The following is a 7506-nucleotide window of genomic DNA, read 5'->3' as shown; positions in this document are numbered from 1 at the left end:
TAATGCGTAAGTATTTAAATGTTCCTCTTCATTATTCATTGTTAGATGCGATTAAAATATCATCTAATTGTAAGTAATAAAAGCAAAAATCTAAGTCTTTTAATCGATCTCCATTTGTTAATACTTAAGGGGATCCTAAAGTCGTCTGTATTAATGATTAAATCATATAATTTTTGTATAACAAATGCTTTTTTTCTCTTTCACAGATTTTGAAAATCCTTTTCCAGGATTAAAGCATACGCATTAATATGTGTTTGTGAGGTGGAGTTTATGCCGAGAACGACCAAAAATTTCGAAATTGATATATTTTTTACCATTTCTTAGTGTAACATGGCATCTCAAGCTGTCAAGTCGTGACAACATTTGCTTGATACGAAAATTTTGCAACCTATACTTACGAAATAGTGATCCACAAACACGTAGTTTGCACGAACAAATGACGAGTTCTTCGAATTACACTTAAACGCTTTATCGCGACGAATTTGTTATACGAAAATTGATATGAACGTGCGACTGCGTAAGATATTGATGTAGTAGTATATAAAGACATGTCGATGCGCTGGAAAAACAGCGACATCTAGTGACTTCGTCGGAGTTCGAGCTTCGCTTTAGGATCTCCTTAACAAAAGGAGATTGAACGGAAACGAAATTATATATTATATTTATTAACTAACCTAGAAGATGATAATGACAAAGCGATCTATTCGATCTCGATCTCCATTTGTTCATAACCTAATATTTAACAAAAGGAGATTGGATGGAAACGAATTATATGCTGATATTTGTTAACTAATTAAGCTAGGAAATGATAATGATAATCTGGATCTATTCGATGTCAATAGCTATTTGTTTACAACTTAATATTTGACAAAAGGAGATCGGATGGTCTAGGTCTTTTAATATATTATTCATTAAACGTTGAAAAGTTGAGAAGCGTTATGTAGACCAAAGGGCATTATATTAAACATTCAAAAAGGCCAAAAGGAGTTATAATGACAATTTTATGAATATCTTTTTTCGCCATAGAAACTTGTTAATACATTTTGACAAGATCGATCTTGGAGAAAATATTCTTACTATGGAGTCCCATTGTAAAATCTTGAATGTATGGATATCTATCAGGAACAGTGACCGCATTCAATGCATGTTAATCTCCATATACGAATTATCTGGTCTAAGAACCATATGAAGTGGTGCTACCCAGGTGCTGCTAGAAGATTGACAGATGCCTTGTTCCATCATAAAAGTTAATTCGGAAAACAAGGAAAGAACAAGGGCGATAGGAGTCAAGCGCGGGAGACGTTGAGCAAATAACACGACTATCGTAGCGTAAAACTTCTTTATTTTACTAAAGCGCTTTATTTTACTTAGCGCTTTAGTAAAATAAAGAAGTTTTACGCTACGATAGTCGTGTTATTTGCGCAACGTCTCCCGCGCTTGACTCCTATCGCCCTTGTTCTTTCCTTGTTTTCTGATTTATAAGGAGTCTTAGTCAGGTTGATCATTATACGTTAAAGTTAATTCGGTTTTAACGAATCTTAATTTCTCGGGGGACAATCTTCGGGGACTACAGAAAATTGCCTGACCTCCAGTTAAGATATGATGTTCAATACTATAACTTTTAACGGTAAAAATTGGTGCGAAACTCGTAAGATTCGAAAATTCAAGCTAAAAGTTTTTGGTATGTAGAATTGGATGATGTACGAACCATAAAATGACCTACTACAGAAATTCTTCTAAAACGCGTCAAACCAGTAACGTTATCAATAAGACTGGTATTACATTTATCGTAATACGATAAAAATTTTAAGTTTATTGATTGGCTATAGAATAGAGAGATCCGACAACTTCTCTTTTTTGTAGCCAATCAATAGGCTTGAAATGCTTTGTCGTACGACAAATGTAATATCAGCTTAAGACGCTTATTTATAACATCAATAGACCAAAGTAATCAAGTAGACTAAAATAATTAAGGAAATCCGCACTCAAAATAGGAAATGTGAAACGTGCAATACAAAATTTTCATTTAGGACTTCACAGCTCAAAATTTGAAGTTAAAAATTTAGAGTATTGTATACCATAAGTATTCATCATAAAACCATTAGCAGCATAAAGTTTAATAGAAGCTGATAATAAATTTCGCCAAAATTTTCTAGAAATAAGAAAAAGTTAGTCCTTGTATCCATTATAAAAAGTACAGTCCAGAGGTTTTATCTGTGAAAATAAGGCGATTGTTAGCAGGATCGTTGTTTGACGCCTCAACACTTAACGGTAAATTTAGTTTTCTGCTTAGCAATCAAGGCCAACGTTTTGTACATAGAACAAGATATGGTAAATTTAATTGCTTTTGAATTGAATCTTTTATGATAATAACAAACTTCGGAATCAGATGAGTCAGATTTATTTCTTGACTTTGATCTAAAATTCCTTCTTCGGTAAAAATTAGAGCGTGACTTGCTGCGTGAACTTAAATATAACGATGTGAACAGTTTAACTTCAAGAGATAAAATCCTCCGTTTAGCTAAATTAGACGTCGGAGTATCAGATTTTGCAACTTCAGCAATGGATTGACCAAATGAAAAATCATTATCGCGTTCCAAAATTTTGTCAGCTAATTCAGTTAATTTATTTAACGGGATATCTTCAACGATTGCAAGAGTTGCTTGAACTCTAAAGGTGCATTTAGATGCAAGCGTCAAAAATATTTTTACGCCACTGTCCGTATCGCCTCACTGATTGGTTGCTGCTTCCGCTGCTCGACGCTTGATGCTTGCATCTGAATGCACTTTAAGAGATAATTTTCGTAGCCAAATAGAGTGCGAAACGTTATCTGATATAGTGCCACCAGCTAGTTGTTTGATTTTACGCAACGAATATGTAGGTTTCTTGTCATTAAGCTCCAAGCTGAAAGTTATCTGAATTTTTTTTTCAAATCAGTAAATTTATTAATAAGCTTAATTGATTAAAAATTGATTAATAAATTTAATGCAGTTTTTGAATGAGTATATTTATCTGTTTCAGATAAATTTTCAATGACATCTGATACTGTTATAAACACTTCTTTATCCAAATGACGGAGATTCGAATTAAGCTTGACTGAGTCAGAATGAATTTTATATGCATGAAATTCACTTTCTAATTAAGTAAACTAGAGTTTCGGATGTTTGTGCCAGAATGTTGGAAGCTTAATAAGGCGAAACTCATTAGAATCAATTTGGCTTGGCTCATCGAATAGATGTGGTCCAGTGCTCAGTAAGTTAGGCCCTTCTGATTCAGTAACACGAAGAGTTGATACCTCACTAAGCAATGTTATAGATGTTTCCGGAGCTACGATAGGAGTCCTATCTACAGGCATGATGTGAAGGGGTACGTCCGCAGAAGAAACGCTGGAATGGCTGGATCTCCAAAAGAATCAGCATGGATTTTTTCTTTTTTTTTAATCCTGCGACTTGAAATCATTCCGATTTAAAAATCACATCATACTCATCAATTTGTGGGTACTTGCTAGTAAATGACTAGAGTTTCCAACTTTTCAATATAAACTTTATTGGAGGAAAATGATAAGATGTTGATGTAATGTTGACAAAAAGTGAATAAATGTTTATTGAAAGTTTTTTTTATCTGTTGTTATGTATTTTGGTATCTATGTGAATATTGATCTTTACAAAAAATTTAAATCTAGGATACATCGTGATAAGTGAATGTATGTGTTTGAATGAAATGAAATAAATATGGATGTGATACTAGAATTATTATTCTAAACAAAATTGTAAGACTCGTAATGTGTTCTCGTAAGACTTGTAAGAACTTATGACTAATATTCTAATTTTATGTGTATGTGTTGTTAGACGTACGATTACTCGTAAATATCTACGATTTCTTATAAATTTTATGCCTAGTAAGAAGCTGTTTTTAAAAATATTGTATAAAGATATAAGCACTTAAAAATTCTTGCAAGTCTTACAGGAATATGTTACGAACCTTACCATTCTGCTTAGAATTGAGGCATTAATCTCCGAATCTTCGAAGTTGGTCAAAAAGAGCTTGGTGACTGCCATAAAGATGACTAGGAGTGCGACATCTGTCGTCTTTTAGTTTTATCTTTTCGTTGACAATATTATTTCACTGAAATATCAATTTAGTCATATTTTAATCATCCTAATAGCAAAATGTTAGCAATTTGCGCGCAAATTGGCAGCAAATTCGATCACATTTTGATTACAAAACCATCTGTGACATTTAGTTTCTCGATGGCGAACACCTAGACACCCACTTCCTCGACGGCGAACATCTAGACACCGACTTCCTCGACGGTGAACATATGTGGACAACACCTAGACACTTAATCCTCAACAGCGAATACGACAGACAACACTTAGATATTGAATTCCTCGACGACGAACACGCAGATAACATCTAGATACTTAATCCTCGACAGCGAATACGACAGTCAACACCTAGACATTCAATTTCTCGATGACGATCTCGATGTTTCATTTTAATGTGCGCTGCGTACATCACAGCCGTCATGTGTGGTTGATGTTGATCACGTGCGAATGTGCAATGCTGCCAACGCTGGTCTGCTGGTTAAATCAAAAGTCATCTATTATCGAAAAACCGAACCGTACATTCTGAGCGATCGACGATATTAATAACAATAACGACAATGTATCTTAAAAAAAAAAACGATGATCTCAAATTCAGACATTTAGAACTTTACGTCGCAATATCTCCGCTTGTAGGGCACGTAGAAAAAAAATAAAAGCACTTTTATTATACAATCCAAGCGGTGGCTATCGATTGAGCGTATATGGAACTTGATCAGTTCAGCCGTTCTGAGATCCGATAGTCTCAGTCTGTGGCAACTCGCCGGTTCGCGTAAAGGAGGCACGGCAGTGTGGCTGCGCTTGACTTAGCGCCAAGACACTACCGTGTCTCCAGATGTTACATGTAACTTACATGTAACATGAAATGTCAGCTCAATAAGATAACTGTAATATAACACACTGTGTTAATATAACACAGTGTGTTATATTACAGTTATCTTGTTGTACGTTACATGTATTTAACATTGTGTTTACTCTGGGATAAATTCTGTTTTATAAACACAAATTATTTTCTATGTAATTTTTGTTTTTACTGCAGAGGCCTTATTTTGGTTGGGTATTTGTCTGCTTTAAAAACACAAATTCTCTGCTTTAAAACAAAAATTCTCCGCTTTTAATAACAATTCGCTACTGTAAAAACAAAAATCATATAGAAAATAATTTGTGTTTTTAAAGAGAAGAATTTGTATAATCCTCTATACCGTGACAGATTTCCTAACCTGAATAGTCGTTAACTTCAACGATTAATATCTCGGTTCACGAGGCAGAGCGACACTTTTTTTGCCGGATTCGTCCATTTCGCGCAAAAACGCATCGAATATATACCTAGTATGAGCCTAATTTTATCAAAATCGATAAAAAAGATAGTAAAGCTTTAGATATACCAAAGTAGCGCAAACCTTTTAAGTTTGTTTTCTGTTTCTGCACGAGAATTGCATTGAACATCTGAAAACTGAACTGAACTGAACTAAACTAGTACTAAATTTTAGAGACATTACTGAATTCCCAAAAAATTCAGGGACTTTTAGACCCTATTGAAAATGATTTTCAAAGAAATCGCTGAAAGCTTCTGAAAAGCGAGAAACTATGAAAATTCTATCTTCAGAGATATTATTGAGTTCCCGAGTATCAGCGACTTTTAGACATTTGGAAATTATTTTCAGAGAATTTGCTAAAAGTCTCTGAAAAGTGAAAAGCCGTGAAAATTCTATTTTCAGTCCTTAGAGACATTATTAAATTCTCGAGTTTCAGTGAAATTCAAAAACTTTCAGACACTTGAATAATTTTCAGAGAAAAGATCGCTGATAATCGCTGAATTTTCTTGAGAAAGTCTCTGAATGTTATTGAATCTCTGAAAAATGTTTTCAAGCATTTGCAGCGAAACTTTTAGACACTTTTTCACCAGGGAATCCTGTATATATTTTTCGACATTTAAGTTCCGTCATAAAATGCGCATATTCATGTTTTTGTATACGTTATCAGTAGTAGAGAGAGCATGTGGTTTCCTCATACACATACATACAGGCATACATTCACATTTGAGTCCTTCAAAGCAACATATGATACAAACATGTACGGCTTTTTTAGAATATAATAAATATGACATATATTTGTCATTAATATTAAACCATGATACTATTAAGTATCACCTGAAAAATTTTGATGTAACCTCATAATGACACGATTTTTAAAAAAAAGATTTTTATAATTAATAAACCAAGCAGTACAACAAATCATAATAACGTCAAAATGATGTTAAAATGAATTGGAAATGATTGAAAAATGACTTTTAATGATCATTTTAGAGTCATTTTGACATCATTTGGATATCATAATGACTTTTGTTGTTCTCTACTAGAATTTGTTGCGTCATAATTACTTTTACATTGACAATTATAATAGAACTTACATTAATCATAAATATCTTTTATACTTTTTACCACAAACAGTTTAACAGAACACATTTTTTTAAGGATTACAAGTTCTAATAGCATAAATTTGATTTTAATTGCAATAGAAATTTCTCTCATGTCACATATCATACATGAAAAAAGATATCTGGAGACGGTAGTGTCTCGGCGCTAAGACATTGTATTTACATCAATATATTTGAATAATAATTTTGTTAATTCACTAGCAATAATAATAAAACATGTAGTATTTTACTAAAACAAGAGTATGATGCATTTTTTTTATTAATACTGTTATTGAAAATTTACAAGGTTATTTTTTAATTACATTATATTGTTAGCTAATGCTGTTAATAGATTTTTTCTCATGTGATTATAATAATATGCTAAATATATACACTAAAATAGTTCTTCTTAACATTAACCGAAAATTTCTCTTTCACTTGTAAAGTGATACTGCAGTAAACAGAATTGTATTCAGTACCTAAAAGATTATAGAAAGTGTTACTTTCTTATACTTAAAGGCTTGAACAAAAATAATTTTTTGTTTAATAGTGTGTTATACAAATATTATTAAACAGTACTATTGTTTCTAAAACTGATTGTAAGTTTTTCCAATCCTGGAGTATTGCAGATAAATAAAACAAAAGTACGTAATTTCGCAAAAAAATTTGTAATAAAATTGGCGAACTTATACAAATATAAAAATTTAATACTAAATTATAATATAATATTTTAACGACAATCTTCTATATATCTCTTGTTTTTCTAAACATATATACATACATTGAAGTTATTTAATATGATCTCTTTTACGTGCAAGTTAAATTAAAAATCAAATAATTTCTAGCATTTTATTTTATGTTTAATTTTTCGCTATATCGATTTTTCACTATTCATTATGATTAAAAAAATTGATTAGTAGCAATTAAATTAAAAAATACTGCTACGGGGAAGATTGAAAACTATTTCTACGAAAGATAAAAATA

The sequence above is a fragment of the Mycetomoellerius zeteki genome, unplaced genomic scaffold (genome assembly GCF_001594055.1).
Source record: "Mycetomoellerius zeteki isolate Tzet28-1 unplaced genomic scaffold, Tzet1.0 scaffold28, whole genome shotgun sequence".
Lineage (NCBI taxonomy): Eukaryota > Metazoa > Arthropoda > Insecta > Hymenoptera > Formicidae > Mycetomoellerius > Mycetomoellerius zeteki.
This window is presented reverse-complemented; position numbering follows the sequence as displayed.